General features: G+C 41.9%; 1 protein-coding gene and 2 pseudogenes across 1 annotated transcript in view; all 3 read left to right on the top strand.

Annotated features, from left to right (window-relative positions):
• The window catches only part of LOC126953691 (glutathione S-transferase A4), a 277,827-nt gene that overhangs the window by 92,964 nt on the left and 168,145 nt on the right, over window positions 1–16,718 (top strand). The gene's annotated exons all lie outside the window — the stretch shown is intronic.
• On the top strand, window positions 10,492–10,591 carry LOC126954019 (uncharacterized; annotated as a pseudogene).
• LOC126954140 (uncharacterized) lies at window positions 16,381–16,485 on the top strand (annotated as a pseudogene).

The following is a 16,718-nucleotide window of genomic DNA, read 5'->3' as shown; positions in this document are numbered from 1 at the left end:
GGTTGTGGGTATGTGACTTTTTTTGTGTGTTCTCTATTCTGTTCCACTGGTTTGTGTGTCTATTTTTGTACCAGTGCCATGCAGTTTTGGTGGTTACTATAGCCTTGTAGTATAGTTTGAAGTCAAGTAATGCGATGCCTCCAGCTTTGCTCTTTTTGCTTTGGATTGCTTTGACTATTCACGTCCTTTTTTAAGTTCCATATGAGTTTTAGAATTTTTTTTCTAATTCTGTGAAAAACTGTGGTTGAGCCTGGTGGCAAACACCTGTAATCCCAGCACTTTGAGTGACTGGGGTGAAAGAACCACTTGATCCTAAGAGTAAAAGACCAGCTGGGCAACATTTTGTAGAGACTTTGTCTCTACCAAAAAAAAAGAAAAAATTGTTGGCCAGGTGCGATGGCTCACACCTGTAATCCCAGCACTTTGGGAGGCCAAGGCAGGCAGATCACGAGGTCAGGAGTTCGAGACCAGCCTGGCCAACATGGTGAAACCCCATTTCTACTAAAAATACCAAAATTAGCTGGGCGTAGTGGCAGATGCCTGTAATCCCAGCTACTCGGGAGGCTGAGACAGGAGAATTGCTTGAATCCAAGAGGCAGAGGTTGCAGTGAGCTGAGATCGTGCCATTGCACTCCAGCCTGAGCAACAAACCAAGACTCTGTCTCAGAAAAAAAAAAAAAAAATTGTTAAATTAGTTGGGTGTGGTGGCATGCACCTTAGTCCTAGCTACTCAGGAGGCTGAGGAGAGAGGATTGCTTGAGCAAGGGAGGTCGAGGCTGCAGTGAGTTATGATCACGCTACTGCACTCCAGTCTGGGCAACAGAGCAAGTCTCTGTCTCAAAAAAACTTATGTTGGTAATGTGATTGGAATACCATTGAATCTGTAGATTGCCTTGGGCGATATGGACATTTTAACAATATTGATTCTTCCAATCCATGAACATGGAATGGTTTTTCCATTCCTTTGTGTTGTCTCTGATTTCTTTCAGCAATGTTTTGTAGTTCTCCTTGTAGAGATCTTTCACATCCTCGGTTAGATACATTCTGAAGTGTTTATTTTATTTTATTTTATTTATTTTATTTTATTGTGGCTATTGTAAATAGGATCGCTTTCTTGATTTGGTTCTCAGCTTGAATGTTATTGGTGTATAGAAATGCTGCTGACTTTTGTATGTTAATTTTGTATTCTGAGGCTTTACTACAGTTGTTTTTTCATGTCTAGGAGTCTTTTGGTGGAGTCTTTAGGGGTGTCTTGGTATCAAATTATATAATCAGTGGAGAGAGAGAGAGTTTGACTTCCTCTTTTCCAATGTGGATTCTCTTTATTATTTTATCTTGCCTGACTGCTCTGGCTAGGACTTCAAGTACTGTGTTGAGTAGGAATGGTAACAGTGGGCATCCTTATCTTGTTCCAGTTCTTAGGGGGAATGTCTCTACCTTTTCCTGATCAGTGTGATGCCTAACACTATTTTACCCTGTTTTACAGTTACTCTAGCAGGGTTTTGGGAAGGAGGGGAAATAAATGTGTGTGAACAATCTGTCATTTTTAACCAGAAGCTCTAAGTAGCCAAGTTTTCATGAGGAAACAGAGGGTGGGGCTTTATCTGGGAAGAGGGCTCAGATGGTGCATCGCGGGGCTGGGCACACTGGGTAGCTTGAAAGTATAGAGCCCCTGGGTAGAGCTGAGAAAGGTACATTCCAAGGATCTGCAGAGAGGAAACCCAAGAAGGCTGGAGCACTCGAGGAGCACTCATAGTTTTGCTCTAAGTAATCCTGCTTGAACCAATCACCATACCTATAATGAATTTAATACCTACCTTTTCTAAACTAAGCACAAGAATCAAAGAGCAATCAATGTTCTTCCTATCTAACCTATATAACCCCTCCTTTCCTTGTCACTTTTTGTTGGTTTTCTCTCATTTTGCAGGGTCTTTCACAGAAGTTGAGGTCATTTTATTATTTTCTAAATATACGTTAGTAGGTCTGATCTCACATAGACATACCTTCATATTCAAAAATAAGTATTTGCTCTCAGGGAGACTGTCACATAAAATTGTATGATCACTGCGTGCAGGGGCTCACGTCTGTAATTCCAGCACTTCGGGAGGCCGAGGTGGGTGCGTCACTTGAGGTCGGGAGTTCAACACCAGCCTGGCCAACAATGATGAAACCCTATCTCTACTGAAAATACAGATATTAGCTGGGTGTGGTGGCACATGCCTGTAATCCCAGCTACTCAGGAGGCTGAGAATCACTTGAACCGGGCAGGCAGTGCTTGCAGTACGCCGAGATCACACCACTACACTCCAGCGTGGGTGACAGAGTGAGACTCTGTCACACACACACAAAATTTCATGATCAGAAGGATCTTAAGATGTTGTCTAGCTTATGTTTCTGTGTCTGAAGATGAAATGATACTTAGGAAGTGACTTTACATACTCATTCACAACTGCTGAGAAACAGAGGGACAGAGCTGGGAATGGCATTACAAACCTCTGTTGGCGTCCGTGCTCTCACATTGCCTGGAAATGAGCTAATGGCTGAGATCCTCAGCTTCTTTGTCCACAAGATTGCACAAATACTTGCCGTGCCCATTTTGTCAGGTTGTCGTAAAATCAAATGTGGTAATTTAGATGAAGATATTTCTTAATTGTACACTATGCTGGTGTATTTATAGATAAGTTAATGGTGTTTTCCAGGAACTTCGCAAGGTGTAATATGGAATGTGCAGTTAAAAGTTGTACAGTCTCTGACCTTATGAAACTTACAATTTAGTAACATCCCTTTAGAGAAAAACAACAGACAAAAATCTGGCTTCATTTTTTTTTTTTTAACACTGGAATTTCCTTTTCAAACTTGAAATAACTCAGTGCATACTTCTCTGATTCATGCCTACTGCCATTAACTCTATTTTGTTTTTTTCTTTACCTGTGTACAGCACATTGTATTTGTACTAGATTGTACTTCAACAGTTTTCAGGAGTTGCTCTAATCTGCAAATGAAGGCTTTAAAATAATTAAATGCAATAGAAACAACCCAAATGTTCATCCATGGGTAACTGGATAAACTAAATGTGGTATATACATACAATGGGATATTATTCATCCTTAATAAGGAAGAAAATTCTGATACATGCTACAAGCATGGATGGACCTCAAGGGCATTATGTGAAGTGAAATAAGCCACTCCCAAAAACGCAAATACTATGTGATTCCAATTATATGAGGTACCTACAGACATAAAGTAGAATGATGGTTGTCAGGCACTGGGAGGAAAGGGGGGTTATTTAATGGACAGAATCTCAGTTTTACAAATGAAAAGAGTTCTGGAGGTAAACAGTATTGATAGTTGCACAACAATGTGAATGTGCTCATTACTGAACTTAAAAATGTTTAACATAGTAAGTTTTATGTGATTTTTATTTTGCCACTTAAAAAAAAAATGAAGTACTGATACATGCTACAACATGGGTGAGCTTTAAATACATTCTGCTTGGTGAAATAAGCCAGATGCAAAAGATCACATGTTGTATAATCCACTTACACGAGATACCTAGAATAGGCAAATTCATAGAGACAGAAAGTAGAATAGTGGTTCCCAGGGGCTGGGGACTAGGGGGAAGTGGGAGATTGAGAGTTATTACTAATGGGCACAGAGTTTCAGTTTGGGTTGATAAAAAAGTTCTGGAGATGGATGGTGAGGATGGTTGTACATCAATTTGAGTGTAATTACCGCCACTGAACTGCCACTTAAAAACGTTTCAAAGAGTAAATTTTATGTTGTGTATATTTTACCGTAATAAAAAATGAAGAAAAAGCTTAGAAATAAAATCAAGTGGCTGGATGCGGTGGCTCATGCCTGTAATCCCAACACTTTGGGAGGCCGAGGTGGGTGGAATCATCTGAGGTCAGGAGTTTGAGACCATCCTGGCCAACATGGCGAAACCCCGTCTCTACTAAAAATACAAAAATTAGCTGGGTGTGGTGTCATGCGCCTGTAATCCCAGCTACTTGTGAGGCTGAGGCAGGAGAATTGCTTGAACCCAGGAGACGGAAGTTGCAGTGAGCCAAGATTGCACCAATGTACTCGTCTGGGCAACAGGGCGAGACTCCAAAAAAAAAAAAAAAAAAAAGAGAAAGAAAAAGAAAGAAAATGAAGTGTGCATGACATCTGCTACACAACAGTAGACATTACCGAACTTAAAACTCGTGGGATGTGTTGAATTGCATTGGATTCCTACATACCTGCTTTTCAAGTGATTTCAAGGCTGAAATTATTCTGAAGCCTGAGTTTTCTGGACAAAATTTGAAGGAGTTAAAGAAAAGCTGACTAAAATTGCTTTCAATAAATCCTAAATTCCAAATTTTACATTAGAGAAAACAGCAAAATTATGGGGACTACACTTTCAAAAGGAGAGTCCATCTCAGTTGAATTATATTCCTAACCTTCTAAATGACTGGGATTTTTGGTAAATGACAGCCTTTCCACTGGGAGGGATCTTGGGCAATCATCCGATCCAGCCCATGCCTTCAGGCTGGTAAGAGATCATCAGCTCATTTTTCAGATTAAGCAATCCTAGTGCCCAGAGAGGTAAAGCCACCTGTCTCAAGTCACACAGCAAATGGGGGACTGGCATCCAGACTTCAGGACTCCTGCCTCCCAAGATTTGTGCTTTTGTTCGGTTGTCATGCTGTTTAATATAACTTCTTTGGATCTCTATTTTTCTACCACATTCTAGAGTTAAAATATTAGCCATTCTAATCATTGTGTAAAAATTCCTTGAGTTTCCCAGGCAGTTGCTTATCTAGGTAAAGGTGAGTGATCAAAAAGCTTTTACAGGGGAGATGTCATAGTTATCTGGAATCCAGTCCTAGATTCAGAGTATAAACACAGAAATCTGAGCATGTGATCTGGATGAACTGGTTAATCTTTCTAAATCTCAGGTTCTTCATCTGTTTCAAAACATGCCCAACTAAAATATTTTTGGGAGAGTTGAATGAAATTTGTGAATGTATTTTGTAGAGCATAAAGCAATGGTGTGGTCCAGGGAGTCTTGGGGCTCCCCAGACCCTTTAGGGAGGTTTCTGAGATCAAAACTTTTTTTTTTTTTTAGAGATGGAATCTCGCTCTGTCACCCAGGCTGGAGTGCGGTGGCGCAATCTCAGCTCATGACAACCTCCGCCTCCCGGGTTCAAGCGATTCTCCTGCCTCAGCCTCCCAAGTAGCTGAGGTTACAGGCGCGCACCACCACGCCTGGCTAATTTTTTGTATTTTCAGTAGAGTCGGGGTTTCACCATGTTGGCCAGGCTGGTCTTGAACTCCTGACCTCAAGTGATCCACCCGTCTTGGCCTCCTAAAATGCTGGGATTACAGGCATGAGCCACCATGCCTGTATTTTTTTTTTTTTTTTTTTTTGGTGACAGGGTCTCTTGCTGTCACCCCAGCTGGAGTACAGTGGTGTGATCACAACTCACTGCAGCCTTAACTTCCCCAGGCTCAAGTGATTCTCCCACCTCAGCCTCCTAAGTAGCTGGGACTACAGGTGTGTACCGCCAGACTCGGCTAACTTTTGTATATTTTGCAGAGACAGGGTCTTGTCGTGTTGCCTAGGCTGGTCTCGAATTCCTGGGCTCAAGCAATCCTGCCTGGGCCTTCAAGTGCTGAGATTACAGGTATAAGTCACTGCACCTGGCCCCAAGATCAAAACTACTTTTGTGATAATATTAAGATGTTATTTGCCTTTCTTTTTATTTTATTATTATTATTTTTTGAGACAGAGTCTCACTGTGTTGCCTAAACTGGTGTGCAGTAGCATGATCATGGCTCATTGCAGCCCCAACCTCCTAGGCTCATGTGATCTTCCCACCTCAGCCTCCCAAGTAGCTGGTACCACAGGCATGTGCCACCACGCCCAGGTAATTTTTTGTAGCTTTTGTAGAGACGGGGTCTTGCTATGTTGCCCAGTCTGGTCTCAACTGCTGGACTCAAGTGATCCTCCTGCCTCAGCCTCCCAAAGTGCTGGGATTATAGGTGTGAGCCATCGCACCTGGCCTAGTTGCCTTTCTTCACAAGTATGCAACAGAGTTTCCAGAAGCTATGGGACATGTGATATTTGTAACAGATTGAATGCAGAAGGAGATGGAAGATATCCAACTGTCTTCTAATAGGTCAGACATTCAAGATATTTTGCAAATATGTTAAACATTGTTACTCTTCTCATTAATTCTTTTGGAGATAAAATATTTTCCAGAAAAATGTTATCTATGTTAAAATGTAATGTGTTATTACTATTGTTTTAGATTAATTAATAATCTAAAAACTGTTGCTTAAAAATTTTTCTTTTTTTTGAGACGGAGTCTTGCTCTATCACCCAGGCTGGAGTGCAGTGGCGCGATCTCAGCTCACTGCAACCTCTGCCTCCCGGGTTCGAGCAATTCTCTGCCTCAGCCTCCCAAGTGGCTGAGATTACAGGCACACACCACCACGCCTGGCTAATTTTTGTATTTTTAGTAGAGACAGGTTTCACCATGTCAGTCAGGCTGGTCTTGGACTCCTTTCCTCAGGTGATCCAACCGTCTCTGCCTCCCAAAGTGCTGCGATTATAGGTGCGAGCCACTGCGCCCAGCCTAAACATTATTTCAATTCTAATTTCTGTTATGGTACATATTGTCAGGTATAACCATATAAGCGAAGTTCTTTAAGGCTCTCAAAGCCTTTTAAGAGTGTAAACTGATCTTAAGACCAAAAAAATTAAACACGGCTGCTATAAGGTACCATGTAAATAGTATATATTTTTACTTTATACCATTGATTTTTTAAAAAGTATCACATTATTAAAAGGGGTGCATGCTTCTTATAGAAAATTTAGAAAATTATAGAGAAATATAAAAAAGGAAATAAACATTATCTGTAATCTCATCATGCAAATAACAAGATACTTTTGTGTTTTTTTTAGATGGAGTCTTACTCTGTCGCCCAGGCTGGAGTGCAGTGGCATGATCTCGGTTCACTGCAACCTCCGCCTCCTGGGTTCAAGCAATTCTCTTGCCTCAGTCTCCCAAGTAGCTGGGATTACAGGTGCATGCCACCACACCCAGCTAATTTTTGTATTTTTAGTAGAGACAGGGTTTTGCCATGTTGGCCAGGCTGGTCTCGAACTCCTGATCTCAAGTGATCTGCCCACCTTGGCCTCCCAAAGTGCTGAGATTATAGGCATGAGCCACCATGCCCAACCAAGATGCCATTTTGAAAGCATTTTTCTTAATATTCTTTAATTGTAAACACCTAATCTGTAATTTAACCAGGCTTCAGAGTTGAAATTGGGGTAGGAGTTTTAGACTGCATTTTGCTGGCTCTAGGATCCACCTTCAGGACCTCATCTCTGTTCCAGGTATTTTAAATTTTGTCTTCAGTGGATATCTCCTATGTGCTCGTCAATGAGTCTTCTCAGTTACCACGTGGCGTCCACCCTTTTATTCTTCTACTGTTGTAGCCCTCTTTGGTGATGTTGGTTGCTAAGGTCTCAATGGCCTGCCAAAGGAGATACCTCAGTTGCCCTTGGTGATGCCATCTCCTATGGGCTGTGCTGGGCACCTCCACTGATGATAGTTAGGAGCTTGGACTATGGGAATGATGGGGTGCTATGTCTATTGGAATCAGTCCTGGGTGTCCCAAAGCCTTGCTGTGGTCAGGCCCTCCCTCCCATTGATAGAAATTTTGTCATATAGGTATTGATAGTGTGCAGTTTCACTGAAAACATCTCTTTTTCCTTGTCTTCCTCCCTTTGATTCTTGTGTCTTTCTAGTCCGGAGATAGGAGCCTATGGAAGGCAGGAGATGGGGCAGTTTGCACTCAGAACACTGAATATCATCAGAAACAGCCCTCTTCTTTGATGATCAAGGCTTAATATTGTAGTACTTAGAGCTGGGCGCAGTGACTCACGCCTGTAATCCTGGCACTTTGGGCAGCCGACATGTGTGGATCACTTGAGGTCAGGAGTTTGAAGCCAGCCTGGCCAACATGGTGAAACCTTGTCTCTACTAAAAATACAAAAAAATTAGCTGGATGTGGTGGCGGATGCCTGTGATCCCAGCTACTTGGGAGGCTGAGGCAGAGAATTGCTTGAACCCGGGAGGCAGAGGTGGCAGTGAGCTGAGATCACGCCACTGCACTCCAGCCTGGGCAACAGAGTGAGATTCTATCTCAAAAAAAAAAAAAAAAAAATTAGTACTTAGTACTTTATAGCACCAGTTCTCAAACTTTTTCTTTTTTGGTCTCAGGACCAGTTTGTACAATTAAAAATTCATGAGGACCTCAAAAAGCTTTTACTTATATGGCTATCTCTATGTTTAGCATATTAGAAATAAGAAAAATATTTTGAAGTATTAATTGATCTCAAGTAACAGTAACAACCCATTTTTATATATATATATATGTATATTTATGCGTATATATGTGTATATATGTATATATATGTGTATATATGTATATTGTTTTTGTTTTGTTTTTTGAGATGGAGTTTTGCTCTTATTGCCCAGGCTGGAGTGCAATGGTGTGATCTTGGCTCACTGCAAACTCTGGCCCCTGGGCTCAAGTGATTCTCCTGCCTCAGCTTCCCGAGTAGCTGGTATTACAGGCACGTGCCACCATGCTCGGTTAATTTTGTATTTTTAGTAGAGATAGGGTTTCTCCATGTTGGTCAGGCTGGTCTCGAACTGCCAACCTCAGGTGATCCACCTACCTTGGCTTCCCAAAGTGCTGGGATTACAGGAGCGAGACACTGTGCCTGGCTCAACCCATTATATTTTAGCATAAATAATATTTGTATGAAAAATAGCCAGGACTGGATAGCTTACTGCCTCATGGAAATGGTAGGATCATATTCCAGCTTTGCAGTGAGCTGAGATCCGGCCACTGCACTCCATCCAGCCTGGGCGACAGAGCAAGACTCCGTCTCAAAAAAAAAAAAAAAAAATAGTTGGTGTTGATTTCCCAGTTTGTAAAAATATTTAAGAAATGGATTCAATTCTGATTTTAGCTGCATTTTTATTAACTTATAGGACACCCCATTTTTTGCCTTTTAGCACAAAACAAAAGGACAGCAAAGAATTTACAGGAAATTAGAAATCTACCACTATGAATTTGGGAGCTTGTTTTTTATGTTTTCCTTTTTTGGGGTTGACTCTTGGGTTCATGGTTCATGATTTTGATGTTGCATATACGTATGTTAGTCATAGTTTCTATTGGTAAAACAGTTCTCAAGTCTTATAATTACATATTTTAAAGTTTCACAATATTTTCCAAAGAGGACCATGACATTCAGGAACATTCCCACAATCATCTAAGGATTTTCACAGTCAGCCAGGCTTGTCTTGTCTGCCCAGAGATTTAGAAAGAGAACACTTCTTGTTTCTCAGAACAGATACAGCTCAGAATCCAGTTTAAGATGATACAATTGGGTCTTGAGCACTGAAGTAAATTATATAGAACTTGTGGAAAGTCCACATGAGAGCCACGAATGGCTTTCAAATTGAGAAACCCTAAAGGAAAAATCCAAAGTTCAGTTTTACACAACACAGAAAAGTGATCTCTGAGTGGTACCTTGATTACCTGCTTTAGCAACTGCGCATGCTGGGTAGGTGTAAACTGAGGCCTACAATGACTATTCCCTGTGTCCTGCACATTGATTCCAGTGAGACATTACAGAGAATTTTCCAATTTTAAGCAGTGTCAGAGAAGTCACTTTTGATGCCCACTTCACTTTCATCACTTTCATTGAAGTATCAATGAAAAGGAGAGTGGTTTACTTTGAAATCTGGGCGAGATGCAGGCTTACCTAGATTAGGAGGGTGGGAAGTGTGTTAGTAGATCTCTCATAGGGGTAAGTTGAAGATACCCACTTCCAAGGAATGAAAGCATAAATGATATTTGTTGGGTCACATAACTGGAAGAGAGAGGATTGGAGCTGGCCTCGGGCTTGGCTGTGTTCAGTGCTCCCTCCTTCCTTCCTTTTTCCATCACTCGTCTCTTGTTGTCTCCATTCTCTCAGATTCTGCCATGTACAGCAGAGATGACCATCACAAGACTGAGGTCAGGCTTACAATTTGGCATCTGAGATGAAAGAGCAATTCCTCCACCTCTAATTTGGAAAATTCCAGGGAAAGACTGAATAGGTCAGGCTCTATGTCAGAAGGGACAGAACGTTCTAATGGACAGCCTTGGGGGAAAGGCAATTTCCTAAAAAATGGTGAGGTAAGGAGGCAGGGGAATGTTGACACCAGAAGGGATCAGAATGTTAGATAGACATACTCTCCCACGAAGGAAATGACTTTTAACATCATTCTTCTCCAGTTCATATTTTTCCTTTGACTTATGTCAGTTTGCTGATGCCAAAAGTTTGGTTACACCACCTTGTAAACATCAAGCTACTTTACCTCTCTGTGCCTCAGTTTCCTTATGCTATTTTCATACTTATATAGCTTAATAATACCAGTACTCCCTTCAACACATATGCTAATTGGAATGATAGAGAAGGTTAGCATGGCTTCTGTACAAGGATGGCATGCAAGTCAGTGAAACATTCCATGTATTTCTTAATATATTCAGTAGCAGACTACGCTGACTATAGTTAATAACAATGTATTGTATGTTGCAAAATAGCTAGAAGAGAGGACTTGAAATACTCCCTAACACGTGAAACAGTAAATACTCAAGGTGAGGGATACCCCAAATACTCTGACTTGATCATTACACATACTATGCGTGTAGCCAAAATATCATATGTACCAACAAATATGTAGAACTACTACAAATTTATAGTACATTTCATGAAGAGGTTGTGAGAACTAAATGTTTGGAAAGATGCCAGATACACAATAAGTGATAACTAAAAGTCCACAGTAGAACAGCTGGGCACAGTGGCTCACGCTTGTAATCTCAGCACTTTGGGAGGCTGAGGTGGGTGGATCACCTGAGGTCAGGAGTTCGAGACCAGCTTGGACAACATGGTGAAACCCCGTCTCTATTAAACATACAAAAATTAGCTGGGCATGGTGGCACATGCCTGTAGCCCCAGCTACTCAGGAGGCTGAGGCACAAGAATCGCTTGAACCGGGGAGGTGGAGGTTGCAGTGAGCCAAGATTGCGCCACTGCACTCCAGCCTGAGCGACAGAGCAAGACTCTGTCTCAAAAAAAAAAAAAGTCCACAGTAGAAGAACTGGGCAAATGGATGAAACTAGATAGGGTAGATACCAGAAGGATAGAACTGTAGGTATAGAAGTTCATCCATTAGGTAGAACAAGGTATCTCGTAGGCTGTGAATTGGAAACCACAGGCAATAGTCTAGGCAAACTTGTCAGCCCTGAGAGTCTGGCATGGTCACCCCAAACCAAAGGCAGCACAATAATGCTCCCTCCCTGGTTCCCGAACATGTAGAAATATGAAGGTGTGGGTTATGGTTGATATTGTGACTGGGATGTGGCTGGCATCTTGCGTCTGGGAATTCTGTGCATGGGACAGTCTGACCCAAATAATTATCCTGCTTAAAATGCCTAAAGCATCACTATTGATGAAAAAAAAAACAAAAAACAAAAAACAAAACCCCAGAATGATCTCAATAGGCAGGCCTCAGAGTGTCAGGGAATGCAAGAGTAGAGATACTGAGAAATCCAATCATTAGTGGTTGAGGTCAGTTCCCAAGTAATAGGGCCTCTAGCCACCTGGCTTAAGGCAGGATTCCTGTCTCTAGGGGAGGAGGCACAGGGTGGAAAGAGTGACGTAGAACTCAGATTTTATAGGAGTGGAGACAAAGACTCCAGATGCTGAACACGGCTCCAGGGCTCTTCATGCAGTACCGTGGTCAACAGGCATGTCTCTGAGTTCTACCCCAGCTCTGCTACTACTTACATTTCTGTGTGATATCATTTGTCTGAGTCTTGATCTCCTTCTCCACAAAAGAGATATAAGAATAGTACCTATTTGATAGGGATGCTGTATGGATCAAGGGTGATAATACAGACAGGTGCTTAAGCATGGCGCCTGATTCATTCTAAGTGTGCAATCAAGGGAAGCTACTAAGATTATTGTTATTAATAACAATGACAGAGATCCAATTAGGGAATGTGGCCAGGCAAGGTGGCTCACACCTATAATCTCAGCACTTTGGGAGGCTGAGGCAGTGGAACACTGGATCCCAGGAGTTCGAGCCCAGCCTGGGCAACACAGTGAGACCCTGTCTCTACAAAAAGTTTTTAAAATTAGCTGGGTGTGGTAGCATGTGCCTGTGGTCCCAGCTACTTGGGAGGCTGAGGTGGGAGGATAGGTTGAGCCTGGGAGGAGGAGGCTGCAGTGAGCTGAGATTGCGCCACTGCACTCCAGTCTGGGTGACAGAGCAAGACTCCGTGTTAAACAACAAAACAAAACAAAAACAATTAGGAGAATTTGGGTAATAAGTTGGGACCTTGGCCTTAAGAAAGCAAAAATACCCTTACTAGACTGGGACATCATGTTCACAGCTCTATCAGAATGTGGAGCCAGAGCTTCTCAGCGCCCTCCTGTGTCCGAGCAGGGTTGGTGCTTGGGACAAGGATGGCTGTGATGCTGCAGCTGGAAACCCAGCAGGTCTTTCTATGAGGAGAGGGAAAGTGGAATATCCCAACTTGGTCGTGAAGGAACTAGCAGCCTCGCTGGGGAGCCAGAACCAACACTCATCAACAATGAAAAGCAATAGCCCGATGTGGTGGTGGGCACCTGGAATCCCAGCTGCTTGGGAGGCTGAGGGAGGAGAATGACTTGAACCCAGGAGTTTGAGTCTACCCTGGGCCACACAGGGAAATCCTATCTCCAAAAAAAGCAAAACAAAACCAATCAACCGAACAAATAAAACAAAACAACTAAAAGCAATAGCATGTAAAATAGGATTGCAAATAAAAATAATATCTTTTTGTTCTGTATGGGAACAAAAAGATATAGGAAAACAAAAGTTTGAAAGGACATGCCCAATATGTTAACAGTGGAAACCTATGGGAGATGAAAATATGAGTTTTTTAAAAATCATGAATTTATTTTGTAATTTTAAAACACTATTAGTTCCAAGTGATACAAGACAGCATATAATTCAGAGTTAAGAGTTCAACATGGCCGGGCACCGTGGCTCATACCTGTAGTTCCAGCACTTTGGGAGGCCAAGGCAAGCGATTTCTTGAGCCTAGGAGTTCAAGACCAGCCTAGGCAACATGGTGAAACCCCATCTCTACAAAAAATACAAAAATTAGCAGGATAGCGGGACGTGGTCAGGTGCACCTGTAGTACCAGCTACTTGGGAGGCTGAGGTGGGAGGATCGCTTGAGCCCAGGAAAGCAAGACCATAGTGAGCGATAATCACACCACTGCACTCCAGCCTGGGTGGCAGAGTGAGATCCCGTCTCAAAGAAGAAACAAAAGAGTTCTACAGCATCACAGAAATAAGAAATCATGTGTTCTAGAATAGTGTGGGAAGCTCTCATAAGGAGCTCTCGTAAGGATTTATTGCCTGTTGACACTAAATCCACTCTTTACTCTGCTTTGTGATTCTGGTGCTAGACCCTGTAGACATCCTTTTTCACCAGCTGGCATAATTTTAGGCTTTGTCCTCATACAATGTATCTGAGGGATGGAGAAATGTCCTCCTGACCAACAAAGGGATTACAGAAAGGAGACCAAGACTGGCCAGATAAAGTACAATAAGATCAAGCAGGGTTGGCCAGGCGTGGTGGCTAACTCCTGTAATCCCAGCACTTTGGGAGGCTGAGGCGGGTGGATCACCTGAGGTTAGGAGTTCAAGACCAGCCTGACCAACATGGAGAAACCCTATCTCTACTAAAAATACAAAATTAGCTGAACTTGGTGGTGCATGCCTGTAATCCCAGCTACTCGGGAAGCTGAGGCAGGAGAATCACCTGAACTCAGGAGGCAGAGGTTGTAGTAAGCCAAGATAGCGCAATTGCACTCCAGCCTAGGCAACAAGATCGAAAATCCATTTGAAAAAAAAAAAAAAAATGAAGCAGGGTCTTAAACTTCAGGCAGGAAAGGAATTTGTTCATGAACTGAAAGACAAATGGGAACTCTATTAGGGGCCGCTGAATGCAACTATGAGGCGTTCCAAGCCTTTTGCCTTCTGGTCTTCTCATCTCTGCCTCCTAATCCTCATCCTTGAGAGTCTGGACCTTCCTGACAGGTACTGATCCCTCGTCATGTTGTCCAAGATATTGTCACTCCCCTAAACACCCTCTTCCAGTCCTTCGTGCCTTGATAAATATCTATTTGTCCTTCAAAAGGCTCATCGAGCATCATTTTGGTGGTTTTCTCTGGTTCTCCTCCCTCCAGCTTAATAGCCTTCTCATTTATATTACTTCTATTCTATGCATCAATTTTAAATGGCCTTATTTAGTAGCTTTGTTCATCTTTTCTACTAGAATGAACTTCTTAATGGCTTTCATTCTCTCTTGTGTTGCCAAGGCCTAGCAGACTACCTAGAACAAAACAGATGAACTGAACTGATTTAGGCTGTACTGCGGATGTCACTGAAAGGAAGAATAGCACTGAGGGTGTCTCTAGAAGAAAGAATTGGGGTTTTTTTGTTTGTTTTTTTGTTTGTTTGTTTGTTTGTTTTTTGAGATGGAGCCTTACTCTGTCATCCAGGCTGGAGTGCAGTGACGCGATCTCAGCTCACTGCAACCTCCGCTTCCTGGGTACAAGCAGTTCCCTGCCTCAGTCCCCCAGGTAGCTGGGATTACAGGCGTGTGCCACCACACCCGGCTAATTTTTGTATTTCTAGTAGAGACGGGGTTTCACCATCTTGGCCAGGCTAGTATTGATCTCCTAATCTCATGATCCGCCGACATCAGTCTCCCAAAGTGCTAGGATTACAGGCGTGAGTCACCACGCCGACCAAGAATTGTGTATTTTTAGGGGATTAGAACACTCAGAAGTAGTGGGACATTATTGCTAGGGTTAAGATAGCATTTCAGTATTTCTGGTAGAGAGGATGTTGGCTGTCCACTGTCTATACCAGTAAATTTCCTCACCATAATATCTCTCTCTCTCTGTCTGTCTTCTCTCTCTTGCACACACGAGAGAGAACTATGACCTGCCGCGTAAACAGTGGGAGAATTAGGACCTACTGTGAATCGTCTGCCTGGGGCCCAACCTGTAACATCACAAGAAGAAAAACTCTGTACTTCCTCATGAGGTTCTTTTCAATGTCCATTTTAGTTCGAATGTCCTCATAACATAAAGGGAGGGGGAAGTTCAGAGATACATCATAGAATATTCATCACATTGCTGGCATTCTGAGAAGAATCAGGCTGGTTAAGTGACTCCCAGGCTGCTCTTACCTATCCAGAGCCTAGAGCATCTAGATTTTGATTGGACCATTGCCAGAACTCATTAGCATAGTGTACCCTGACCTGGAGTAGGGAACAGCGTCTGCTCAGAAAATGACCAGAGCCTGCTGGGACTTGAACCAGCAGTAAGATTTTCACGACACAGTTCTGTCTGCTTCTCCGTAAGAAGTTAGAAGGTAAGGAAGCCAGAAATCCCGTGGAGAGGCAAATGTAAGGGATGCGGCAACGACCACTCCATTCCTACAGGGTTTCATTTGTTCTAGTTCATTTTTCTGTAGAAATGATGAAAATTGAATATAGTTTGCGCAAGTCGCTTTTAAAAAAGTAGTCTTGACAAGTGTAGTTTTTCAGTCCTAGAAGAGGAAAACAGAGTTTACTTAAGGGCTGTAAAATGGTTTTTTCTTCTTTCCTATGTTTTGTTCTTAACTTTTAGGGAAATATTAAATTAATGCTCATTCGCTTAGCAAATGTTAATATCGGGAGAAAATCTAAAAAATAACATAGTTGTTCTGTAATGAAATTTTCTGTATTATTCTTCCCTTAATTTAAAAACAAAAGAGTTATGTCTATATTGCCTAGGCTTTATAGCAATGTTTTTGATTTTTGAAAATATGAATCTTATTTCCCAAGGTTTTTAAAAAGTAGATCTATTCTAATTAGTTATAACAAAATTTGCAGCATCAGAGACGATATCGTTACTGTTCGGGGTAAGTACATGGAACTGCTGCTTGATATCTGCTTCTTCTATACCTGTTATTTAAGTCCTTTGAATTAGAATCAGTTTGCGGCAATATTTCTTCAGTAACACAATGTTTGTTTCCTAAACATAGAATTTTACTTAAAATCCATGAGGATTTAGTCTTGAAAATCAACATTCAGTTGGGGAACAGAAACTTCATGCTCTGCAACCACTAGGTTGTAGCTCAGTACGGGTATGTGGAACAGAAAGGAAGAGACTCTGATTAGCTTGTCATTTAATGGTCAAGAATTTCATTTATAAAGACTGTACTTTCAAGGATCATTTCTATAGTTTGTTACTAGAGAAATTTCTCTGGACATCTAGAGCACACACGTAAAAGAAAAAAAAAAAGGACTTCATTCTTATGTTCAGGTCAACAGTCTTCTATATACATACACTTTCCCTTGGTAGAGTTCAGTGATTGACAAGTACTAGGATCATATAACACTAAATAACTAAAGAACAGGCCAGGCATGGTGGCTCATGCCTGTAATCCCAGCACTTTGGGAGACAGAGACGGGTGGATCACCTGAGGAAAGGAGTTCAAGATCAGCCTTTTCGACATGGTGAAACCCTGTCTCTACTAAAAATACAAAAA

The sequence above is a fragment of the Macaca thibetana genome, chromosome 4, assembly GCF_024542745.1.
Source record: "Macaca thibetana thibetana isolate TM-01 chromosome 4, ASM2454274v1, whole genome shotgun sequence".
In the NCBI taxonomy this organism is placed as follows: domain Eukaryota; kingdom Metazoa; phylum Chordata; class Mammalia; order Primates; family Cercopithecidae; genus Macaca; species Macaca thibetana.
This window is presented reverse-complemented; position numbering and strand designations above follow the sequence as displayed.